This window comes from Rhipicephalus microplus, chromosome 3 (assembly GCF_043290135.1).
Source record: "Rhipicephalus microplus isolate Deutch F79 chromosome 3, USDA_Rmic, whole genome shotgun sequence".
In the NCBI taxonomy this organism is placed as follows: domain Eukaryota; kingdom Metazoa; phylum Arthropoda; class Arachnida; order Ixodida; family Ixodidae; genus Rhipicephalus; species Rhipicephalus microplus.
In genome coordinates, this window is record NC_134702.1 from 141,872,425 (window position 1) to 141,899,176 (window position 26,752).

A 26,752-nucleotide genomic window follows, 5' to 3' on the forward strand; every position below is an offset into this window, starting at 1 on the left:
CATTAACGGGATGTATGTTTCATTCATTTCAAATAACAACAAATTAAAACTAATAATCTGAGTGAGTAAGGGCAGACTGACACGGTAATCTCTTTGTTGATCGGATGTGGTCACAGTAGTTCATACATTGCTGTGGCATTAACCTATTGAAGTACCGTCAAGTGGCAAAATTACTGCAACATTTACTACTATTCCTAACTTCTAACATGGGGCTTCTAGGAATCTTGTGCTCTGATAAGAATAGCGACGCCAGAATAAGAAAATTGAGTAGTTTCCATTTGGTTGCAAAAGGTGCACAACGGGGGCGCCTTAAATCCAGCTGTGTTTAGGTAATAATTCACTTGTGGAACTAAACAGTGCAATCTGGTGTATCTGACTTCTAGCGAGATACACACCATTGTTTAATTTAGCAATGCCTTAGATGCTCTAAATCACATTGCAAACAAGTATTCCTCAACTTTAACGCGGGCGCGTATAAGCTGTATCAGGTAAAGCTGGAATGAGGGGTACTCTCAGGTATACAGCGGCTAAACAGTCCGCCATTTCGTTCAAATGTAATACGCAGTAGTCTGGTGTACCTTTCACCTCGGTTTATTTTTCTTCTTCCTCTCTTTTTTCCCCTCTTTTCAAGTTATTCTGCCTTTATTTTTGTGTCGTTATTTCTACGTAACACTACTTTACTTCATGCTTTCTTCCTTGACTTTTTCTCTCGTTCTGTTTCTCTATGTCCTTTCCTCTTTCTTTTTGTGTTTCTATACTTAGTTTCTCCTGCTTTACGCCAATCGACGGCCGCATAAAAGATAAATACAATAGAATGCACCCATAAAGTGCACCGCACTTGATATTATCACCGAGGTGCTTGAAGAACAAAAAAAAGGACACCTCTTGTCCGAGGGCACCCTCGATATGCTACATATGGTCACGCAACGCGTGGCTTTTGTATGCGTCACACCAGGCGAGCACAGCATACTAAAGCATCCGACAGGCCGGGCTCCTAAAGCTGTACGCAATTATTAGTGGAACAAAGCAAACGAAGAGAATAATGATAGTTAACCGTGTCAGGTTTTTTGTTTTGTTTTGTTTTGTTTTGTTTAAAATGGGCGGGTGTATACCTGCAGTGGTTAGTTCCAAAAGCGCCTTGGAAAGTGCGCGATAAAACCGACGGGGTCTTTTACAGAACCCCGTGCGACTTTCGTTACACTTCTGGCGTTCAGCCTACTGCAGAAAATTTCGCTATTAAGAAGCTGCTCTAAACAATATTCGTTGTTTAGCGCATGTTTTCTTAGACTGATGTAGTCCAATTATTTCGTGAAGAACGACGTGCCAAGCACAGTGTATATGGCATTTCTCGGTCTGCCGAAGTGGCGCCACCTAGTTTGTTTGGAAAATTACAGCCTTCTGGACTCGCATCTGTTTACCGAAGGACACCGTCCCTGAAGCGGCCCCGCCGCGGTGGTCTAGTGGCTAAGGTACTCGGCTGCTGACCCGCAGGTCGCGGGTTCGATTCCCGGCTGCGGCGGCTGCATTTCCGATGGAGGCGGAAATGTTGTAGGCCCGTGTGCTCAGATTTGGGCGCACGTTAAAGAACCCCAGGTGGTCAAAATTACCGGAGCCCTCCACTACGGCGTCTCTCATAATCATATGGTGGTTTTGGGACGTTAAACCCCACAAATCAATCAATCAATCAACCGTCCCTGAAGCGCCCACTTTTACAGCACCTAGTAAATATCAACGCCCATCTACGTCATCGATTGTCCCTACCACCAGTATTTTATCGATAAAGAAGAGAAGCCTACTCCACCTAATGGAAAACGAGCTTTCACAGATGTCAACTTGTGATGGCAATGCTGATTACTATCATACTAACTCGAACAAGGCACTACGTCACGCGAATGTATGACCTCTTTTCTAGACAACAAAAACAAAAATACACCTACGCACTGCCAAATAAAAACATGTTAGAGCAAAAAATAGTCCGAAATTTGAATAAACGCACAATAACCATGTACGTTTACTGGAGGCATTGTGATTGATTATTCTGTAGTATACGATGCCGACGGTTGATGAATTTGCCGTGTTTAGAGCATAACGGTAATTTTTCGCAGAATAAAATTATATATCCTACTTTATTAAGCAACACAGTCGATATCAAAAAGAATCTTTTAATGCCCGGGTTTATCAATAGTTGTGTTTCAAACGATCGTGCGGTTTCAAGCTAAAAATTGACAATGTCGCTTTTCACAGCTTTTTACAATTTCGCTGTCCTTACAGAACATCGTCGTTGCCAGCATCGGCTAAGAGGCAACGTAGAGCACTGATGGCCACTGCCACTGGGATTCAAAGCCCAGTTGCTAGGGCATTGTGCTATGCTCAGTGCATCGTCAGCCTCAGCGCGCTACGTACTGCAAGACAGCTCTAGGAAATTAATGCGACCATTTGTGCTCCAAACAGGTATACGGACAGCGTTGACGTCTGCGAATAGGTTTCTGCGAATGAACGTACAGTAATCAATGCAGCAGCATGGGAGAAAAGACTACACCTACGTGTCTCGTATAGAAATTGCTTTGAAGTGGTCGGTGTTGCGTAGATATTAAATGCAGTTCCAGGCAAACAACCCCGGTGGAATGAAAGAAGTGCGCAGCTCCACAATAAAGTATGCGCCATGGAGCAGGCGGTTGTAGGAAATGAAGAGTCAAACCTGGGTGTTGCAATTACTTCATTGTGGCCGCTGATTTATTTTCACGCATACAGTTCACTCTGAACGTCGCGGTATTCCTAGCCGCCATTTGTCCAGCGTAGCAATCCTACAGTGAAAGAAATTGCTATAAAATCGGTGGTGGTACAACGTCTTCAACAACCCAAGTCAATAAAATGACTCTTTGAGACACGAATATGAGTGAGAAGTATATGAGTGATATGAGTAATATGAGTGAGAGTAAGTAATATGAGTGAGAGAACTTACCTCTGAAAGGTAAGTTCTTCATTTTCGGACACCCATACATTCACGTGTGAGAGCCATTTATGAAATGTGCAAAATCAAACTTGTTATTAAAAGGTGACCTCCAATATAACGTTAAGAAACTTCTAATTATAGAGTTCCTTAATTGTTTTCCGTCCAATTTATGCAACAAATCAGTGAGTCTTCCTGAAAAGTTCTTTAAAACTCAATTGAACCAGGCGTAACACCCCCGTAAAAGAAAAAAATAAATAAATAAAGAGCACAGTAGCAATCCTGAAACATGTTACTTCGAAGAGTCATATATTCCACAATATTTACATAAAAAACAAAGTAATGGAAAACTTGTGTAAGCCTCTGTACAACACCTAGCCAATAGACATCTACGAGCACGTCGATATGTGAAGTGGTTGGTCGCAACTAAACAAGTATAAATAGCTTTGACAAGGGAATCACTTGGTGTTGTAATTTGTATTCATACAAATCACAAATTCCGAAAAAGGGGGTACAATCATTTAGACTGGAGTCGAATATACCACCTGTTTGAAAAGCCAGAACAAATGCAGTATTCGTCGCTATAAACATGTTTGCTAGAGCAAGTGTCCCATTTCATTTATGTCAGTGACCGCAAACTGTTTTGCAAAACTTGCATAAATACTTCACGAGTGCTTCAAAACTATTATTCTTCAGTTTCAAGCGTAACATTAGAAAATATATGGGGTAGAACAACGAAGTTTCTTGCGTTGTTACGAAAATTGACAGCTTTAGAATAGGCTTCGCAGGTCCTTGCGTCAGCGTTTGGTTCCACTGCGCAAACGTCATACACTAACCAAGCGCACGTTGTATTGTTAATAGGGAGTTTTAGAATACCGTTTGCAAGCGCTGCTGGCGTCGCGGGCGTAGCGAGCGCCATATAAGTTTTAGAGTAGCGTTTGCCCTGCTGCTAGCCGCAACGCACGATCGTAGCGACACCGTAGCCTCGAAACCAGCACTTGCGAGCCATATGCGAACCGCCATCACCGCCCATAGCATTGAAACCAGCATTTGTGGGCTACATGTGGGCCGCCATTGGGGAGATTTAGAATACCGTTTGCAAGCGCTGCGGGCGTTGCGGGCGTGGCGGGCTCCATCAGAGCTTTAGAATAGCGTTTGTCCTACTGCGATCCGCAACGCACGCACGCAGCGACACCGTAGCCTCGAAACCAGCGCTTGCGGGCCACATGCGGGCCGCCATCACCGCCCATAGCATCGAAAACAGCATTTGCGGGCTACATGTGGGCCGCCATTGGGGAGATTTAGAATACCGTTTCCAAGCGCTGCGGGCGTTGCGGGCGTGGCGGGCTCCATATGAGCTTTAGAATAGCGTTTGTCCTACTGCGATCCGCAACGCACGCACGCAGCGACACCGTAGCCTCGAAACCAGCGCTTGCGGGCCACATGCGGGCCGCCATCACCGCCCATAGCATCGAAAACAGCATTTGTGGGCTACATGTGGGCCGCCATTGGGGAGATTTAGAATACTGTTTGGAAGCGCTGCGGGCGTTGCGGGCGTAGCGGGCTCCATATGAGCTTTAGAATAGCGTTTGTCCTACTGCAATCCGCAACGCACGCACGCAGCGACACCGTAGCCTCGAAACCAGTGCTTGCGGGCCACATGCGGGCCGCCATCAGCGCCCATAGCATCGAAAACAGCATTTGCGGGCTACATGTGGGCCGCCATTGGGGAGATTTAGAATACCGTTTGCAAGCGCTGCGGGCGTTGCGGGCGTGGCGGGCTCCATATGAGCTTTAGAATAGCGTTTGTCCTACTGCGATCTGCAACGCACGCACGCAGCGACACCGTAGCCTCGAAACCAGCGCTTGCGGGCCACATGCGGGCCGCCATCACCGCCCATAGCATCGAAAACAGCATTTGCGGGCTACATGTGGGCCGCCATTGGGGAGATTTAGAATACCGTTTCCAAGCGCTGCGGGCGTTGTGGGCGTGGCGGGCTCCATATGAGCTATAGAATAGCGTTTGTCCTACTGCGATCAGCAACGCACGCACGCAGCGACACCGTAGCCTCGAAAACAGCGCTTGCGGGCCACATGCGGGCCGCCATCACCGCCCATAGCATCGAAAACAGCATTTGCGGGCTACATGTGGGCCGCCATTGGGGAGATTTAGAATACCGTTTGCAAGCGCTGCGGGCGTTGCGGGCGTGGCGGGCTCCATATGAGCTTTAGAATAGCGTTTGTCCTACTGCGATCTGCAACGCACGCACGCAGCGACACCGTAGCCTCGAAACCAGCGCTTGCGGGCCACATGCGGGCCGCCATCACCGCCCATAGCATCGAAAACAGCATTTGCGGGCTACATGTGGGCCGCCATTGGGGAGATTTAGAATACCGTTTCCAAGCGCTGCGGGCGTTGTGGGCGTGGCGGGCTCCATATTGAATTGAATTTTTGAATTGAAATTTATTCCGCAACAACAAAATACATGTTACGAGGAGGGCAGGTAAAAGCTGTGAGAACAGCTTGAGAAGCCCTGACCCCCTAGTACACAGGGTAGCACAGAAAGACGTGCGGCTAAGGACAACCAAAATAAAAGTGTTTCACAATGCGCACTAAAAAAAGAAACAATGAAAGATTACAATGAAAGATCACCGAGGTAGTCGCTAGATCACATTATTATATAAACACTAATCGCAATTTTTTTGGTGATATGCTAGATATATCAATGTTATGTTCCCTAATTATGCGGTTTAGAAGTGTAGGCAGTTGAAACTTTAACATTTGATTTCCGTATTTCGTTCTACATTTTGATATGTGCCACACTTCAGGTTGACGTACATTATAAGCAGGAAAATTTTTCTCTAACCTGGCTATTCTAGCAATCGTATCATTATTTTTCAATAAACCGAACTTATATAAACGGCTTAGTTTATAATCATATATTGATGCAACCTGAATGATGTAGTGTTTTTTAAACAATTCTGCTGTGTGGCTGCGATGTGGTAATTTAGAGGCAAGACGCAGAGCTTTCTTTTGCAAGATGGTAAGTTTGCAAACGTTTACAGTTGTCGTTGTGGACCATACAAGAAAGGCATAATTCAATAATGAAGAAAACAACGAGTTATATATGAGCATGTTTACAGAAACAGGAAAATAGTAGCAATGACGGCGCATGACGCCGATTATACGAGATAGTTTAGTAATAATATGGTTCACGTGATCATCCCATGTCATGTTTTGTGAAAAATACACGCCTAATGATTTAAAACTTTTGACGACTTCAATTTCTAAATTATTTAACGAAATGATGGGAAACTGAACTTGTGTGTGGCGGGGGTGAAATAAAACAGCTTTTGTTTTTTTTATGTTTAGTTTTAGAGAGTTTTCTTGGGCCCATGTGTTAATTTTAGACAGTGCGTTATTCGCTCGGCTACCTAGATCGCTGCTACATCTGCTTGAAAAAAACAAACTTGTGTCGTCAGCATATATAATGTAATGGGCAGATTCATCAATACGAACTATCTCATTAACGTAAAGTATAAAGAGAAACGGTCCCAAAATGCTTCCCTGCGGGACGCCTGTTTTAATGGATTTTGTTGCGGAATGTTTGCCTTGAATTACGACGAATTGAGTTCGGTATTGCAAGTATGAAGTGATTAATTTGTGTGCAACGCCTCTTATACCGTAATGGTCCAACTTTTGTAGGAGAATTTTATGATTAATGAGGTCAAAGGCTTTTGAGAAATCAAGAAAAAGACCGAGTACCATATTTCGGGATTCAAAATTCTCTAGAATGTATTCTTTTTGTGCCAGTAGCGCGAGCTCAGTAGATTTATTTTTCCGGAAGCCATACTGCGCTGAAGTAATCAAGTTGAACTTGTCAGTAAAAGAGTTCAAACGTTTCAAAATTATTTTTTCCAGACCCTTAGAGAATACAGGTAGAATCGATATAGGGCGGTAGTTGGACATGTCATTTCTGGGACCCTTTTTATAGATAACTGTCACTTTTGCTATCTGCATGTTTCGCGGGAAATGTCCTGTGGACAAACATATGTTAAAAATGTAGGCAAGACAGGGTGCTAGTATGTCAATAACATACTTAACAGGTTTCATCTGAATATTGTCCGCGTCAGTGGCTTTGCTATTACTGAGTGTCAAAAATGTCGCTACTAATTCACTCTCTGAAATTGGCTCTAGAAATATTGTTTGGTTATTTCGAATATTCATATATTTTAAAGAAGTACTACTGGTTGTAGGGCCGCCAACTGACAAAAAGAAGTCGTTAAATGCATCAGCTAAATCAGGCCCTTGAATTTCTGTACCATCTTTCACAATTTTGGTTAATTCCTCCGGTGGATTATTAAGCGTACTGTTAATTGCCTTCCAAACGTTTTCTGTACGCCCTTGCGTTGAGTTAAACAGGTTCGAATAATATAGTTTCTTTTCATCACGAAGGCGTTTGGTGACAAAGTTTCGGTGCTTTTTAAATGCTTTGAGGGCTTCAGGGGACTTACTCACAATAAATGCCTTGAACAATTGGTCCCGCTTTCTTATAAGCTTAAGGCATTCTTTATTTACCCAAGGTTTCCGACTTTTTTTAAATGTTTTAAATGACTTTAGGGGAAAACATTGAAGGTATATTTCGGTGAACTTGTTCATAAATAAATCGTATGCCAAATTGGCGGCACTCGCTGCGAACACATTGCTCCAGTCGGTTCTGCCTAAGCGCTCTCTAAAGAGGGTTAGTGTTTCAGGATTTATAAGTCTATAGGAAAATTCTGCACGCACTTGTTTGGGTACGTTATTGAGTTGGTTAACAAACATAAATATAGGCATGTGGTCACTAATATTGTGAATCAAAGTGCCAGCCGTAACAAGGGAAGTATCAAAGTTTGTTATAAAAAGATCTAAGAGTGTTGATGACTGTGAAGTGATTCGCGTAGGAGCCGTTATAACATTTTGACAATAATGCGAGCTTAACATTGATTCAAGTTCTAATTTAACACTGCTCTCAGCTAACATGTTGATGTTGAGGTCACCACCTAAAATCAAGGCATATTTTTTTTCACTCACAAATTCTAACAGTGAGTCTAAAAAAGAAAAAAACAAACGGACATTATTTGATGGAGGGCGGTAACATACACAAAACACTGATGTACCACATCTAACAGTGAGTATTTCATATAGAGGAGAAATGCAGGAGAATTCAGACATCAATTCACAGTCTATTTTACTTGAGATTAGCATAGCTACGCCACCACCCCTTTTGCCTGTGCGGTTCATGTAGTATGATTTATAAGTTGGAAACGTAAATACATCATCTTCCGAAGCAAACCACGTTTCCGAAAACATCACAACGTCAAAATTTACTTGTGCTTCACTAAAAAAATATTCGAGCTCATCCTGTTTATTCCTTCCCGATCTAAGGTTGAAATGAACGCAACTGAGGCTTTTTTCACAACAAGTGTCATACAAGTTTTTAAGATTAATAAGGTCTATAGGTGCGGTTAAGGGAAACATGTTAAGACGAGTATCAAAAGAATATCAGGAAGTAAACAATGCAATGCGGGGTAACAGTATCACAGCTTATCAAGGTCACCCAAACGACGAATGACAACCGCGCTATCACCCTCTCTTTTCCTAACGAGAATCTTGCCGTTGCAGTGCCATGAAAAACGATAGCCATTGTTCTGTGCCCAGTCTTTTGCGTTGCGCAGCAGCTCTCTGTTTTGCTGGGTCATGTTTTCAGTGATCGAAACATTCGAAGCATCTCTTAGGGCTTTCCGCCTTCCTAGCCACTTATCACGAATTGATTGCTGGGCAAATCGAACTATAATTCCGGGTGTTTTGTTTGGCTTTGCCGGAAGTCTGTGGATAGCGGCGATGTCATTCCCAGTCAGCTCTGGCAGGTTAGCAATCTTGGCCACATCATTCAACTTACACAGCAAATTCTCGTCTGGCGTAACCCGGATGCCGTGAACTTCTATGTTTAGTCTCCGACTACGAAACTCGAGATCATTCACCGTAGCTTTCAGTTGTTGAATATCACTTGAGGTGCAGTCCGCCTCTAATTTCCCAACGCGTCTGTTTAAGCTACTAATGTCCTTTTCCTGCTTAGCTTGACAGTTCAAGATGTCATCGTACTTTTGTGACAACAGCTGGATTGAGACCTTAATCTCACCAACCTGAGCCGGCAGCCCTGCTAAAGCATCAAGCCTCCTAGTTATATCTGCCAGGCAAATGGTTAACTCAGAGTCCATGCTAGTTTTCTCCCCACTTTTCACTTTAGATGAACGGCAAGCAGCACATCGCCATGCCCTGCGACCGCTCTCTCTTTTAGTCTTAAATGTCGTCTCCGACCAGCCAGAACAACTGCCAACATGGTAAGAGGACTCACATTCGTTGCACTTCAGGACACGCCCATCACAGGGGAGGGGCTCATCACAAGACTGGCACGTGCTTGTCATGGTACGTTGTCCAGGCATTCACAGTAGCACTCAGTTCGCACTCAATTCGGGAGCATTCAATTAGGAAAAAGGCACATTATGCACAGAGAACTCAGCAAAGCACTGAAACACGGTGGTAACGGCGGTGGCGGTAAGGCGGTATTGAGAAATAAGCGAATTTACCAACCTGGGTAAGCAAAAAGAGCTGATTAGGCGAACGTCCTTTCACCGCCGCCGCCGCCACCCGTGTGTCCAGGTACGATGTCGACGCCGGAAACACGTAAACACTTCCGCAGGCTCAGTGACGTCAAGATGTGATTCCGTAGCCACGGCAACCGTTTTCAGGTAGTCTAATAAATGGAGGAAATTTGAACGTTGTAAAGGAGCGCCGCTTTGATAAATGGCTCCAGCGCAACGATTCCAACAAGGCAGGAACCCTAAAGCACCGGCCGCCGAAATGCAGGACACCAACCTGGGTAAGCAAAAAGAGCTGATTAGGCGAACGTCCTTTCACCGCCGCCGCCGCCACCCGTGTGTCCAGGTACGATGTCGACGCCGGAAACACGTAAACACTTCCGCAGGCTCAGTGACGTCAAGATGTGATTCCGTAGCCACGGCAACCGTTTTCAGGTAGTCTGGGTAAGCAAAAAGAGCTGATTAGGCGAACGTCCTTTCACCGCCGCCGCCGCCACCCGTGTATATATGAGCTATAGAATAGCGTTTGTCCTACTGCGATCAGCAACGCACGCACGCAGCGACAACGTAGCCTCGAAACCAGCGCTTGCGGGCCACATGCGGGCCGCCATCACCGCCCATAGCATCGAAAACAGCATTTGCGGGCTACATGTGGGCCGCCATTGGGGAGATTTAGAATACTGTTTGGAAGCGCTGCGGGCGTTGCGGGCGTAGCGGGCTCCATATGAGCTTTAGAATAGCGTTTGTCCTACTGCAATCCGCAACGCACGCACGCAGCGACACCGTAGCCTCGAAACCAGCACTTGCGAGCCATATGCGAACCGCCATCACCGCCCATAGCATTGAAACAAGCATTTGTGGGCTACATGTGGGCCGCCATTGGGGAGATTTAGAATACCGTTTGCAAGCGCTGCGGGCGTTGCGGGCGTGGCGGGCTCCATATGAGCTTTAGAATAGCGTTTGTCCTACTGCGATCCGCAACGCACGCACGCAGCGACACCGTAGCCTCGAAACCAGCGCTTGCGGGCCACATGCGGGCCGCCATCACCGCCCATAGCATCGAAAACAGCATTTGTGGGCTACATGTGGGCCGCCATTGGGGAGATTTAGAATACTGTTTGGAAGCGCTGCGGGCGTTGCGGGCGTAGCGGGCTCCATATGAGCTTTAGAATAGCGTTTGTCCTACTGCAATCCGCAACGCACGCACGCAGCGACACCGTAGCCTCGAAACCAGTGCTTGCGGGCCACATGCGGGCCGCCATCACCGCCCATAGCATCGAAAACAGCATTTGCGGGCTACATGTGGGCCGCCATTGGGGAGATTTAGAATACCGTTTGCAAGCGCTGCGGGCGTTGCGGGCGTGGCGGGCTCCATATGAGCTTTAGAATAGCGTTTGTCCTACTGCGATCTGCAACGCACGCACGCAGCGACACCGTAGCCTCGAAACCAGCGCTTGCGGGCCACATGCGGGCCGCCATCACCGCCCATAGAATCGAAAACAGCATTTGCGGGCTACATGTGGGCCGCCATTGGGGAGATTTAGAATACCGTTTCCAAGCGCTGCGGGCGTTGTGGGCGTGGCGGGCTCCATATGAGCTATAGAATAGCGTTTGTCCTACTGCGATCAGCAACGCACGCACGCAGCGACACCGTAGCCTCGAAACCAGCGCTTGCGGGCCACATGCGGGCCGCCATCACCGCCCATAGCATCGAAAACAGCATTTGCGGGCTACATGTGGGCCGCCATTCGGGAGATTTAGAATATCGTTTCCAAGCGCTGCGGGCGTTGCGGGCGTAGCGGGCTCCATATGAGCTTTAGAATAGCGTTTGTCCCACTGCAATCCGCAACGCACGCACGCAGCGACACCGTAGCCTCGAAACCAGCGCTTGCGGGCCACATGCGGGCCGCCATCACCGCCCATAGCATCAAAAACAGCATTTGCGGGCTACATGTGGGCCGCCATTCGAGAGATTTAGAATATCGTTTCCAAGCGCTGCGGGCGTTGCGGGCGTAGCGGGCTCCATATGAGCTTTAGAATAGCGTTTGTCCTACTGCGATCAGCAACGCACGCACGCAGCGACACCGTAGCCTCGAAACCAGCGCTTGCGGGCCACATGCGGGCCGCCATCACCGCCCATAGCATCGAAAACAGCATTTGCGGGCTACATGTGGGCCGCCATTCGGGAGATTTAGAATATCGTTTCCAAGCGCTGCGGGCGTTGCGGGCGTAGCGGGCTCCATATGAGCTTTAGAATAGCGTTTGTCCTACTGCGATCCGCAACGCACGCACGCAGCGACACCGTAGCCTCGAAACCAGCGCTCGCGGGCCACATGCGGGCCGCCATCACCGCCCATAGCATCAAAAACAGCATTTGCAGGCTACATGTGGGCCGTCATTCGAGAGATTTAGAATATCGTTTCCAAGCGCTGCGGGCGTTGTGGGCGTGGCGGGCTCCATATGAGCTATTGAATAGAGTCTGTCCTACTGTGATCTGCAACGCGCGCACGCAGCGACACCGTAGCCTCAAAACCAGCGCTTGCGGGCCACATGCGGGCCGCCATCACCGCCCATAGCATCGAAAACAGCATTTGCGGGCTACATGTTGGCCGCCATTGGGGAGATTTAGAATACCGTTTCCAAGCGCTGCGGGCGTTGTGGGCGTGGAGGGCTCCATATGAGCTATAGAATAGCGTTTGTCCTACTGTGATCTGCAACGCACGCACGCAGCGACACCGTAGCCTCGAAACCAGCGCTTGCGGGCCACATGCGGGCCGCCGTCACCGCCCATAGCATCGAAAACAGCATTTGCGGGCTACATGTGGGCCGCCATTGGGGAGATTTAGAATACCGTTTCCAAGCGCTGCGGGCGTTGTGGGCGTGGAGGGCTCCATATGAGCTATAGAATAGCGTTTGTCCTACTGTGATCTGCAACGCACGCACGCAGCGACACCGTAGCCTCGAAACCAGCGCTTGCGGGCCACTCGCGGGCCGCCATCACCGCCCATAGCATCGAAAACAGCATTTGCGGGCTACATGTGGGCCGCCATTGGGGAGATTTAGAATACCGTTTCCAAGGGCTGCGGGCGTTGTGGGCGTGGCGGGCTCCATATGAGCTATAGAATAGCGTTTGTCCTACTGCGATCTGCAACGCATGCACGCAGCGACACCGTAGCCTCGAAACCAGCGCTTGCGGGCCACATGCGGGCCGCCATCACCACCCATAGCATCGAAAACAGCATTTGCGGGCTACATGTGGGCCGCCATTGGGGAGATTTAGAATACCGTTTTCAAGGGCTGCGGGCGTTGTGGGCGTGGCGGGCTCCATATGAGCTATAGAATAGCGTTTGTCCTACTGCGATCTGCAACGCACGCACGCAGCGACACCGTAGCCTCGAAACCAGCGCTTGCGGGCCACGTGCGGGCGGCCATTACCGCACGCAATTTCGGATTTTTAGCGTGTGGTCCGCGAACGTGAACGCCGACTTGCATACGACGCATGCGCAGTAGCAGCGACCGCACCGCAAGGGCTCGCGGTGCGCTATTCTAAAACTCCCTAATATAGCGCACCCATAAAGCAACGCAAATGCTACGAACGCTATTATAGTACTCTTAAGTGACACCGTCTTCCCGCCTATTGGTTGAAGCGATAGCGTTGGGCAACAATAAAAACGAGTATGGCGTGAGTTCTCAAGGTTACAGCTGTTTCGATGATCAAGTGTACGGCGCAGTCTTTTTCGCAATTATTTCTTCAGTTATAATGTAGCCTGCGCAGTCAATGCTGCCGATTCTCGATTGGTACGATATCCTAAGAAAAAGCAATTGCAAAAGCAATTCGTAAATTAATCGCCTTCTTGTGCCAATTAATGCAGAGAGCCGGGAAAGGGCAGCGAGCGCTTTGCATTCTCTTCCAATTATAATTTAAAGTTGCGTTCAGATATCGGAGGTCTCCAAAACGAAGCCCCGTGCAAACGTGTTTCCGGATGCCTAGCCATACATTTAAAAGCTTTTTTTTTGTTTTGCCTAATGCAAGTGCCTAATTTAATCTGAGAAGCTGGAAGTAAACCTGTTTTCATACCAAATGGTCGTAAGACAACGGCGAGGATGGCACCAAATATTTTGATAATCTGGTTAGATCGAGTTAGCAAAAAAGTAGCCATTAGGTAGCCAGACATCCAAGATGTTTCTTCAATACTGCCACCGGCCCCAAAACAGAGTTATATTTGCGTACAACCAAATTGGCAATTTCATACACTGTAATTAAGTTAGAGCTTGCACCTCTTTCCTTATTCCACACCTTTTCATTTTCACTCTACTGGTACAGTATATGACATCATTTCTCGTATGGTTAGTGTTTATAAATAACTTATTAACTCCATCATCGTAGTATTCTCACTAACATGTGCTCAGTAGTTGCTACATTGTCATTTTCTGAGTAACATATCAGCGCAATTCTTTGAAAAATCCTCTAAACTAATAAAAGACGCCACAATTGTACGCGCAGGAGTAAAAAACTGTTTTGTCACAAAGAACCTCTAAATTTTTTGGTATATTACCAGCGAGTTTCAATGCAGCATTCCTTCTTTATAAAAAAAAGGGGGGCACATAAATATCAGACCGTCATTACTGTGACTCGCCGTGCACGTCGTATGCAAAATTCCTCCCTCCCCTGCCATTCGGAATTCTTTTTTCAAAAATTAAAACTAACAGTTGATACCGTAGACGTCATTAGCGTGTGTCGTCACAGTACAGTCACAAGAGGGAACGCCAGACCATCTCTACGTTTCGTTCCTGCGTCGCTCTTTCTCTGTCAGAGTGCGCCGTCTCACTTTTAGGACGCAGCGCTGACGATATCGCGAGTGCCATAAATATCCGTGAAGCGGCCAGTTCAATTGAAATTTCCAATTAACCACGCTTTAAGACGTGTCTCAGTGGGATGTTGCGGTGATCATGCAAGCTGAGCTAATGGAATCAAAATTAGTGATAGCCCCTCTTGCGTGGTCAAGTACGTGATATTTGAAAAGCTAATGGAATTTATAAACAACTCCTTAGGCAAGCTTTGTGCACCCGATATCTTACAGAAATCGATGCCGCAATGGTGTTGTTACGCACACTTCCTCGAAAACACAGCGAATTCAAAAAACCGCAAAAAAAATTGTCCCCGTATCTGCATGCTACACAGCGAATGTCGAAAGACGATAGTCTTGCGCCTGGAGAGAGTGAACAAAACGTTTATTTGATGTTCTGCGCAAGGACATTTGTAAATGGTATTCTGGAGGCACTTCGATAGAGTGCCTTGAGCCTGCAGCGGAAGCGAACGAGCGCATCAATCACGTCACACGTCAGACATGAGTGCTATGTGGCAGTTGTCTTCGAAAACAAAGCGCGAGGCGTGCTTGCCTATCTCGGAGGCGATAAGATGTAGAACGCGAGCCTATACGTGTAGGAGCCAGCACTGTGTCGTCTTAGCAAAGTGTTGGAAACACTTGCCTTTTTGTGCAAGCGTTGCATTATCAGCGCTGTGTAATAAACGCTATGCCTTTTCTATTAAAAAGACACATACACAGATTATTGATGGGTTGTTATGGTGCCTTATATATGCGCAATTATTGCTTTTAGTTTACAATAATACAACTATCAACGCTGACCTTGAGCAGTATTGGTGGGCGCTGCGGATGTAGTCGGCCGTTAGGGGTATAGTTTGGTGCGATTTGGGGTATTGTTAAGGACGGGCAAACAGACAAATCAAACACAAAGTGGACACCCGCATTGAAGTCGCAAGAACCTTTCAACTACCTTTACTGATAGAGCTTATCTGATTGAATCCAGCATAACAGCGCCACTGCTTTATGTAGCCAGAATTGCTCGACCACATCGTCGGGTTTTGCTGAGAGTGGCTACGGCGTGCGGCTTCTTTTTTTGGGATGGCCACGGCGAAGCTGTTGCTAGAGCCTTGGTCCAGCTGCCAGTAAAATGGGGAGGGCTCAGTGTACCCAACCTTGATATAATGTGCCGCATGATGGCTCTCAAAAACACACGGGCAATCTTAGAGAACTCATCGTATCGAGGCAGGCAACCTGTAGTGTATCTGCTAGGAACCTCTAGAAGATCTTTTGGTTTAGCAAACGACACAGGACTAGCTGCTGAGCAGCCACCGGCGTATTACACACATGTGATAAAATCTTTGCAACAATGGCGAAACGATTTTCCAGTTCAAGAACTTGTGGAAATGCCTCCTACCGACATGAGCGAACTAGTAGCATTTAAAAGCCTATCTGAGGAACAACGCCGGAAATGGTGGGCGAAAAGACGTTGGACTCTTACAAACACGTCTCTCCCCTCCGAAGTCCGTGACCTAAACTGGCTTAGCGAACGGGAGGCTTTACCGACGGCCGACCGCCTCGCGGCGTGGGGCGTGGCGCCCTCCGCCACATGCCCGCAATGCGGTCGCGTCGAAACGCTGAACCATGTCTTCCATAAATGTATAGTAGCGCGCGCCTTTTGGCGCATGGTTACTAGAATGCTCCAAATAAGTATGCAGTGCAAGTCTAGCCACAGGGATAACTTTGTCGAACACTTAATGGCTATCGGAGCCTTCGTCTTATGAAAACGAAGGGGACTGGCCTGCCTGAGGGGACCCCCCAGAGAGCCATTTTTCCTCTACTACATCGGCTAAGAAATGTAATGCTTATGCATCAATTAACGCAGAACTAGTCATGCTGGGAGAGGAGGCTTTTCTCCGAAGCTGGTCTACGCGATTCATTATAGTAAAAAACAACAGAGTGTCCATGCCTTTCCTCCCCTATTGAGGAGGTGGGCTAGAGCTTGCACCACTGTGACATTACAGTGTGTATTTTCCTTTTCTTCTTTAGAAACATGTCCTCTTGTGCAATATTGTTCTTGAGCGCGAGAGCAAACTGTCCCCACAGGGGAATGCAAAACATCACCCTACACTGTGCATGACCCCCCCCCCCCCCTTGTTTGTTCATATAGCCTTACTGTTTATATAAGTTTAACCATCTCGATGTCATGAATGTCCTGTCTTTGTTGTTCAATTTTTGAAGTGTTCATGACTGCATAAGCAATATATTCTTTTCGCTGTATATAACAGCTTGCATTATGCATACGCATTGATCACCATTGTCCATTTTTCTGTGTGCACATAAGCTGTGTAAGATATGTCCGGAAATAAAATTCTCTTAAATGACAAATGCACAGACAGACAGACAGACAGACAGACAGACAAATGCCCAGGCAGACATAACGACAGACAGACAGACAGACAAAAGTTTTTGCGTTGAAGGTCCTCAAGAAAGACTATCGTCTTTTAAAAAAGGGAAACGCACTGCCGCCCTAAGCGCGAGACAGACGTTGCGATTTTTCGTGGGATTCGGCGTGTGGTGCGACAATGCCACAGCTAGAGCGGTGACGTTTCGTGACGTTTCATGACATATCATCGCGTCAAGCCGCCGCGTAGCCGGACCGGCGAACGTCAAAGCGACCAGATATTTGGGAGTTTTGGAATAGCGCACCGCGAGCACTTGCGGTGTGGTCGCTGCCACTGCGCATGCGTCGTAACGCGAGTCGGCGTTCGCGTTCGCGGACCGCACGCAAAAAATTCGAAATCGCGTGCAGTAATGGCGTCCCCGCATTTGGCCCGCAAACACTGGTTTCGAGGCTACGGTGTCGCTGCGATTGTCCGTTGCGGACCGCAGCAGGGCGAACGGTATTCTAAAACTCCCTATTTTAATCGCCGCATCGCACCACCGCAATTCATGGTATATACTAGTTCATTGTATTCATGGCACTGCGGCCTAACGCTCGCTAAACCTTTCTAAAACCTAGGAGGTTACGCCCAGCGAGAATGACGTGTTAACCCTTTCTTGTCTACTGTGCGTTGTTGACCATTAAACAATTTGTAGCGTGCACGTTAAGTGAAAGCCAAATTCTCATGTCTCTTATTCCCCCTTAGCAGCCATTGGCATGTACATTGAGCACTATCTTTCATTGTTCAACCACGCACAGAAGAAACCTCTCACCAGCACAACCTTGGAGGTTAAAATTTTATAATTGTTACACACTACTACGGCTACAAGGGACGAATGGGTGCCGCTATAAGGAGCTTCGTGCCTGAAAACATTTATTGAATGGAGCTTGTGAGTGAATGTGGGAGGGTTCCTTATTCCAGGAACCATTCGGCTTGGACGGCCCTCCTGTTTCGAGCGACGAGTCGACGCTGCTAGACCAGGTCCGGCTGGAAGATCGCTGCCTCGCACACTTCACTGATGAGGCCTTGGTCCGCATCTGGTGCTGCTGCTTGTAGTCTTGGGACGCTTACTTCGCACTGCAGTAGGAGGTGCGCCAGGGTGTCTGTCGCATTGCAGTGAGGACAGATGTAGCTTTGCAAACTTGGCCTCATATGGTGCAATAGTACGCTGTGGATGAACGTGTTGCTTTGAAGACTTGTGGGGGTGCTGACACCCCCCTGTAAAGTTGTCTATGCCGTGTGGCGCACGTGTCTCGCCCCAAGGCCGCATTTCGGGTGACGACCGCCGGGTGATAGATGGCGTTGTGTTCACTGTGAGTACCACTGTTGGTAGAGTAGTAGCGCCGGTGGTGACCCCTGGCGTAAGGGAGGCCTTAGTGGTGGGCGAGAGTTGAGCGAGTCTCTTCTGCGCGTGGCGGCTGCCGCGAACGCTTGGCTCTTGCGGTGGGTCTGCCGTGACGGCACCGCGGGCCGCCTGCGATAGGCCCACGTGGTGAGTGAAGCGTTGGCGACGCCGCCTTTTGTGTGCCCTTGTGTTATATTATTTGAGTGTTTGGTAATTTTGTGTAATGATGATTTAGCGTGTTCATTACTGAGTTATCGATTTGGCGGATGGTATCGTCCTTCTAAAATTAGTTAAATAAATGTATGTATGTTCTTCGGTTTGTACCAACCGTGTCTACTGTGTCCGTTCACTCCAAGTGCATGACATGGCAACCGCTCGCCTCGTCGAGACCCCACATACGCCTGTAGTCAGTGCCTTCGTCAACTGTGAGTTTTGGATGTGGCGGAGGGTATGACCTGCATTCGAGCCGGTAATGTTGCAATAATGCATGATACGTTAGTGGTACGGGTTCACTTGCCACTGATTTGGATGTTGAGTGGGAGGTGCCTCGGATCTCGTACGGGATTGGCTGGTTGACGCATTCACGGGCTGCGGTGTGTGCCGCTTCATTTCCCTCTAGACTTTCATGACCCGGAATCCACACGATGCATGTGTAGGGAGAAGGATTGTCCATGCGCTTTAGTAGTCTAATCGCCATCGTGCAGACCCTGCCGATCAGGGTGTTCCGTGCCGCTGTTTGTGAGTCGGTAAAAACCACGATGGCATCCTCACTCGTATGGGTGGCAAGTGCTATAGCAGCCTCTTCATCTGTTTCCGCACGTTTGGCGAGGATAGTTGCTGATGCCAGTACCGCGCCCTTGTAATCTGTGACGATAATCGCGAAGGCATTACGTCCTGGATGTTTGGCTGCGTCCACGTATCGCGCCTGCGGGTCATTGCCGTGGTTTTTCCGGATCATGATAACCCTGGCGAGCCGCCTTGCTCAGTGATGTTGAGAATGCATGTTCCGAGGGATCTGCTGAATTTCAAGACATTCTCGGAGCTTTGACGGTATTTTGCATTTGCGTTATTCGTTGGGTTCTAGGGTGGTCTCGTATCCTGTGCGTCGAAGGACGGCTTGCCCTGTGAGTGACAGCTTGAGTTTCTATAACTGCTTGATGAGGAGCCCTTCGGTGAGTTCTTCCCACGTATTGTGAACTCCCATAAAAAGCAGTCGGTCAGTGGAGGCGGCTGGCGGCAGTCCTAGGGGAAGCTTTGTAGACTTTCGTATCAGCAGACTAAGGTTTTGTTTCTCCGCTGTCTTCAAGTTGAGGTAGGGAGTTCTGTACATTATGCGGCTGTAAAGAAGAGCTTGTACAATTTAAGGGTGTCGTGCTCTTTGAAGCCACTGCGGCGGTTAGCCACCCTTCGGATTAGGTGAGTGAGCTGTGTCACAGTGTTCTGCAGCCGAGGTAGGGCAGCGGATCTAGACCCAGTTTTATGTATATTTACTACAAGGACTCGAAGCGTGCCAACTTGTGGTATTTGAACTCCCTGTAGAAAGACCTGTGGGTCAGGAGCGTCATAGCTTGGTGGTCTACCCCGCATGCGTGCCGCAAGTACTAACAGTTGCGACTTTTCTGGAGCACATTGGAGGCCGCAGGTCTTGACATATTCTTCAGTGATGTTAACCGCCTCTTGAAGTCGGTCCTCCTGTTCACCCGTGCCTGCACCTCTTGTCCACATAGTGATATCATCGGTGTTTAACGCGTGATGTATCCCAGGGACAGCTTTCAAGAGACGTGAGAGCCTAAGAATGACCAAGTTTAACAGCAAAGGTGATATCACTGAGCCTTGAGCCTTACGGCATGCCCTTCGTTAGGGAGTTGAAAAAGCTCACTCCGGATATTGTAAATCCCTACAGTGACTGTGTGGTTGGTGAGGAAAGCCAGCATGTAGGCGTATGTTTCGGCTCTGCAGCCAACATCTTCCAGGCTACGCAGAATGGCTTCGTGGCTCACATTGTCAAATGCGCCCTTTATGTCTAGAGCTAGAACAGATGACTTACAGTGCTTCCTCAAGAAGAATATCTTCCTTTATCTGCAAGAGGACGTCTTGTGTGCTGAGCATTTGGCAGAAGCCGAACATGGTGTTCACGTAGTGGCCATTGTCTTCGAGGTGTATGGTGAGCCGCTCGTTTACCATGTGCTCGAAAAGTTTCTCAGCGCAAGATGTAAGGGAAATGGGACGAAGATTCGCAATCGAGATTGGGTTGTTTGCCTTGGGTACCATGGTCACCACCGAGTGCTTCCAGGCTTGTGGTAGCTCGCCCTTCCTCCAGCAGTCATTATAGTGCCGAAGGAGCGCCGTCATCGCCCAGAGCTATAGCTGTCATAGGTGCTTATTGGTAACTCTGTCTTTTCCTGGGCTCGTGTTGCGCGTAAGCTTAGCGAGGGCTGTGTGTAGCTCTGCCTGCGTGAAAGGCTGGTCTAGTGCTTTGTTCTGTGCTCCTCGGTACTTCCTGGGTGTCGAAGTTTTGATGGAGGTAGCTTGCTGGCTAACAGAGCCACGCAGCTTTGCTTGAAGCTCTTGGAGTAACTGGTGCTCAGTGCCCTCCTAGTTGTGCATGAGCCGCTGAATTGTACTTGTTTGATTAGTTTTGGTGTGGGTGTCATCGATTAGGGCTTGAAAATGCACCAAGTTTTCTTTGTACTGAATGTCCCTTAAATTTTGTCGCGAAGGATTGCCAGTTCTGGCTCGCAAGGTTTTCGACGTACTCCTGTGCCTGCGTGGAGAGTACGGCGATGCGGCGCTTCAGCTTGCCGTTGAGCTTTTAGGGGCGAAGCTCCTTAGGGCGCGGGCTGTGCGTTCCCTGTATGTAGCCACCTCTAGTTTAGTTCTTGCAGTGTTCACTAGATGGCGGTACCGTCCCCTGTATGTAGCCACCTCTAGTTTAGTTCTTGCAGTGTTCACTAGATGGCGGTACCGTCTCCTGTATGTAGCCACCTCTCGTTTAGTTCTTGTAGTGTTTACTAGATGGTGGTACTTGTAGCTGATGATGAAAAGATGCAAGATGTTTTAAACTAGCAAGCGGTACTTGTAGTTGATGAAAGACGCGAGATCTTATAAAATAGGAATGATGTCACATATGGCGCGTGTCATTGGTTGAAGGCAATCGTTCGATTTAGTGCGGCGACGTACGCTAGGGGGAGCGATGTAATAAAATCGAGTGGGCAAAATGTACAGAGGATTCATGGTTCACCAAATTTACCTCCGGAGCTTCACCCACTCATCATCATTCACTTCGTGGATATGGCGGCACTTTTTTTCCGTTGCCAATGTTTAATAAGCGATCTTCAAGTTTCCCATAGGTGAAGAAGATGATTATTGACTGCCGGATTGTCCTCGTCCAAGTGTATCGTTATGACATGTTCGTCAGCAACACTTAGAGTACTGTCTAAGCAGGTTTCAATGTCTTCGATTGTCGAGTCATCATCAAGGTCATTCCTGTAGGTGGTCCAGTCCGTGAGCCAGGCTTTTCCTGTCTTGAGCGAGCGGTGAGCCTGTTCAACCTCTATTTGAATGATGTGATGGTCGCTCCCTTGAGTGTCAGGTAGGCTTGTCCACGTTGCGTTGTGGGCGTCTCTAGTGAACGTGAGATCAGGATCAGTATCCCTCGACACGCTTTTGCCCACTCGGGTTGGATGGAGCAAGTCATTCCATGGCGTCAGACCATTTTGCTGTGCAGCGTCGTGATCACGCGCCTCTTTCTTGGTGGTGCTGTGATTACCTCAGGCCGCGTGCAGAGCATTGAAGTCCCCAACTAAGACGATTCGGGTGCCGTTAACCTTTTGACGGAGCTCGTGGACGAAGTGGTCGTATTGGTGTAACTGCTCACGCGGAGGGCTGTAAAGGTTGGCAAGGTATAAGCTCTGTTGAGTCTTCTGAGTGGGGATTATCTCCATGATGGTGTGTTCGATGTTAATATCTTCAATTTCATGAGCCTGTGTGGTCAGAGTCTTCTTGACTAGAATTGCGGTGCGGGGTGAGCATGTGAGATTGCTTTAGCCAGGGAGCTTGATTTTTTCTGTGTGGGTTTCCTGCAATGCAATCATAGCTGGATTATTTTTTTTACATATTTTTGCAAGTTTGCAAAGCGAGGTCAGTAGAATCTGCAATTCCAGTGCGAAATTCAAAGACTGGGGAGTGGCTCAGATTGTCTACGTGTGGGAGCTACCATTCTGCCAGCTGATTTCCGCCTGGTGGCAGTCGTTTGGTGCTGTCGATTGAATTTCCGCTGCAGTTTCATCCCTTAAAGTCTTTCACTCTTTCCGCTTGGTTCCTAATTGCTCCACCACCTGCTCGTGGATAACGAAATTTTTTATGCGTAAGTTATGAAGTTATGCTGCTGGGCCATGAAGCCATCAAGCTTGGCGTCGAGCGTGCTCACAGTACGGGTCAGTGGGTCTACCTTTCCATTACTTTAGTAACCACTTTCTCTATGGTTATGTCTATGGATGCGAGGAGTTTCGCAGTGAGGGCTTCCTCGAAATCTTCAAGGCGTCGTTTGACGAGTTCGAGCATCTTCGCTTCATGTGCTTGCAGCCTTTCTCCTACCCGCTTCATTATTTTGGCTTCCGTCTGTTTTAATATGCTGTTGTCAATTTCTAGCGTGCTACACTCGGCTGGTGGTCGTTGTTGTATCCTCCGTTGTAGATCTTGGACTTTATTTTCTAGAGCCCGGTGGGTCGCTGTCTGAGCAGGGGAGATGGTCGAGGAACTTGTGGTATTTAGAGAACTGGACCCGTCAATACCGGTCACCACGGTGGTGTAACTGATTCCCATAACGGAGCGAGACCGTGATGGCGTGCGGTATCCAGAGCGACCTTTTTTCTTAGAGCTGGAGCGACTTCGATGAGATTTTTGGTGGAAAGAAGGGGCCCGTGGAATTCCTGATGTGATAACCGACCCGGGTAAATCATCGGTGTGAGCACTGCAGCGAGTCTCACGGGCGCGGTCGTTATCGAGCTGCTTGCGTTTTACTTGATAAGGGGGGGGGGTTGCTGCGGAGTTTGTTCTTGCATTACTTTCCAGCAGTCTCATGGTCTTCTCCGCAGATCTTGCACATCGGTTGGCAGTCGTGTGGTTCTGTGTCCTTGTCGTGAATGCATTAGTAGCAGAAGTTCACTTTCGGCTGAGGGCAGATGCCTTGTCGATGTCCTATGGCGCCACAGGTTCGGCAATATTGAATGGACTTCTGGTATGGCTTGCATCGGTAGTCTCCACTGAGGTAGGTTACGTAAAAAGAAACGTGCTGCCCGTCGAAAGTGATAAATTCAGCAGTGGAAGGTCCCAGCATGCGCGCGCCAAGGACGTATATCTTGGGTCTACGCGAAGTCCTGCAACAATCTTTGTGGGACTTGTTCCTGGTTCGAGGCCGTAGATTACTCCGCGGCACACATCATGGGGGTGTCGAATGTGCGGATTTACTTGGTATATTACTCCACCGAGCTGTATAGCATTTATACTTTGCAGTTTGGAAGCTCGTTCAATACCATAAATAATTGACTCTACGGTGATGATATATAACTCTTGCAATGAAACATGATGAAAGGAAAAAGAACTATGTTGATGGGGGTTACAGAACATGGGAGAAGCGAATACATGCAAGATTGAACATCTTTATCAGGTCTTACAACAATTCCACGCTCTCATGAGCAAACTGGCTCTTGCTTGTACAGTAATTTTTGCAGCATACGGCTGTGACGACGTATAGATGAGGTTTCCTGGGTTATAACTAGCCATCACAGCGACCAGAAGATCCTCCGCAGCGGGCAGCCTCAATTTTCTCGCGTGCCTCGGGTGCTGCCTGGTCACTGCGCCCTTCGCTGCCACTGCAGCAACCGGTCTCGAAGCGGCCTTCGCCGCCGCACACCTCAGTGCCTGGATTCAGAAAAAAGTTAAAAAGACCTATGCAAAAAAAAACTGCATGTGATGTTAAAATGATTTTCACTGAGGAATAGTGCCTATGTGTGTACCAATGTACAGCAAAGTATTATCAAGCGCACAATAAGCTAGCTGACGGTCGCAAAGCGTTCAATAGAATGATAATTGAAACTAATTTTTTGCTACTTCGTTATTGGTGAAATTTCGGTATGAATTAGTTATAGACCTATAAACTTAGAGTACTCACAAGGCTGCTGTTCCTCACGGTAAGTCGATAATTTGTTCTCTCTATAGGCTGTCAACGCTTTAAAGACGGATTTTCAGACAGCATTCGACGAGCATCGTTTACAGCTTGCTCGGGCGGCTATGATGACAGAAATGTGTATCACGCGTTCCTAGACTTACTGGAGCACATATATGACGAACGTATTGACTCGAAGAGAAGCTCCATTATCTGCACTGATAGCGAGCCTTATTAGTCACCCATATATTAAGTCGATGACCATCTTGAGCCGTCAAAGCACAATGAACACTCATCCATGCATCTTTGAAGAGATAGTGGCACTGGTAATCAATATTTTCTGCCCTATATCCCGAGTCTGAGAACCGAATGCAAGTGTAATTCTTTAGTTCTTTGGTGTTACTTTTTGTAAGCTAATAAACTGCTAAGAATGAAGCCATCGGCAATGAACACACAGAGGCCATTCCGTTATTTCGGTTTGAATAAGATGTATTGCAGCTGGAATGAGCTGTGAGGTTCTTAAGAGCACGACAAAGCCAGTCATCTACTTACTCAATACACCATTACCACTTTGTTAAACGAGGCAATCAGTATTTTCAGCGTTTACCTTTCGATCAGCCGCTGTGAAATTCTACGACACTGGGATTCATTGAAACGTGGCGGTAAACTAAGGTAGAAACGTCGCAGATACTTTTGAATTGAAGTGAGTACGAAGGAAAGATTGCTTAGAATGTGCATTGTGTGTGGAATTGTCTAAAATTTATATAAGGTATTGTTACTGCAGGTGAATTGATTATGTAAGTACTAGGTGGCAATTCGCATTTCTCCACACACACTTCTTTTTTTCCGTTCTGAACAACTGAAATAACACAGCTTTGCTAATTCTGTACATCTGGCATCTGCATAAGTATGCTAGTTTGGAGTACCGCAGTGAAATACCTTCACCCAAACCTACCAAATGTACCAAAGTCTTAGTGTTTTATGACTTTTTGTCGTATATAAAGGTTTATTAATGTGCATTCGTTGTACTGAGACATTTTCTGTGTAGCATTTCTTCTAGTATTTCAAAATTAAATTATTCCACACCTAAAACATTTGGGTTTTTCAGTTGGCTGAGGCCGACTACATAACTAGTTTCCTTGTCTAATATGTCATTGACCTATGGTACACATATTAGAAGCATTCTCTAGGAGACCACATGAACATCATCTTTTACATGTCACGTGTACACATACTTCAGCTGTGCAGCTTCAATCAAGATTCAATAAAGTCACACTCACCGCCTACTAATAATGCGCAAGCCACCAGAGCAATCAGTACGGCTTTGGCATTCATTATTGCGTCGGGAGGATTTCTGTAAAAATAAACGTGAAGTTATGCAGCTATAGAAGCATTTCTATATAGACACGTTATTGTTTTCGATTCTAACTACAAATGTGCGCTTTTCGAAGTGCTCGGGCTGGGCAAAGAAAGTGATTCTGAACATTATTAACTATTGGGAATTTCCTTCGACAAGTTTAAATTACAGCACTTCAAAAAGATTCATGTAGGCTAGAATCGCTAGTAGTCGGCTTAATGAGTACAGTTGATTTCATAGAAGAATCTTTGCCTTGTTTGCAATGTCCCTAACTTATGAATAATGCACCTAAAAGAGCCGGCAGACCTCGAATATAGGGAAAACCAATGAGGTCGTACTTACTACCGCTCGTCTTCAGCTTTTGAAAAGAAACTTGTAGTGTAGCCGTTGTTGTGAGCATATTTAAACAGTTTTGCACATGAAAACGACAGAGAATTTGTGCGTCACTCTGTGACATCATAGTTTTCCACCATTCTAATCGCGGGGACAGTGAGATAAAATGCAGAAAGTGAAATGCTACTATTGTTGTGTCACGTGTCATGCAGAGGCAGGTGTTTGTTCGAATGATGTACGGTTGCACTCCGAGCTCCCCATTTCTTGATACGGGGGCCTAAACTAGAGGTCAATGAAAATATTTGTCACGCTGTAGAGACCGATGTGCCAAGGCCGTTGTACCCACGTTTCCTGCGTCTGGTGCGTCTAAATTTTTGACTTTTAGTGATTTGTTAGTCACAATAGTTATGACCTGTTTAATCATGCATACGCCATGAAGGGTGCAGAACAAAGCGTCAAATAAATAACAGTGAGTAGCTTTCCACTTCATGTTAACTTTAGGATTTTGTTTACTAACCTAAACCCACAACGCTAACTCAGCTCTTTTGATACCATCATTATCATCATCATCATATTTTATTTTCTTAAAGATTACATAAGGGGTGGATGTACAGGATATAAAAAACATTTGCCACATAAGGGGTTGGTATACAGGATATAAAACTTTTGCTACATTCAAAGTATAAAATATT

General features: G+C 47.1%; 1 protein-coding gene across 3 annotated transcripts in view; it reads right to left on the reverse strand.

Annotated features, from left to right (window-relative positions):
- LOC119186352 (acetylcholinesterase) overlaps nt 1-10,077 on the reverse strand; it is a 94,701-nt gene extending 84,624 nt beyond the window's left edge. For 2 of the 3 annotated variants that reach the window (XM_075890341.1, XM_075890342.1), the window contains exon 1: nt 9,349-10,077. The gene's annotated coding sequence lies outside the window, so the exon portion shown is untranslated. The remainder of the gene's footprint in view (nt 1-9,348) is intronic. The other variant, XM_075890340.1, reaches the window with a different exon arrangement.
- Nucleotides 10,078-26,752: the final 16,675 nt, after the last annotated feature.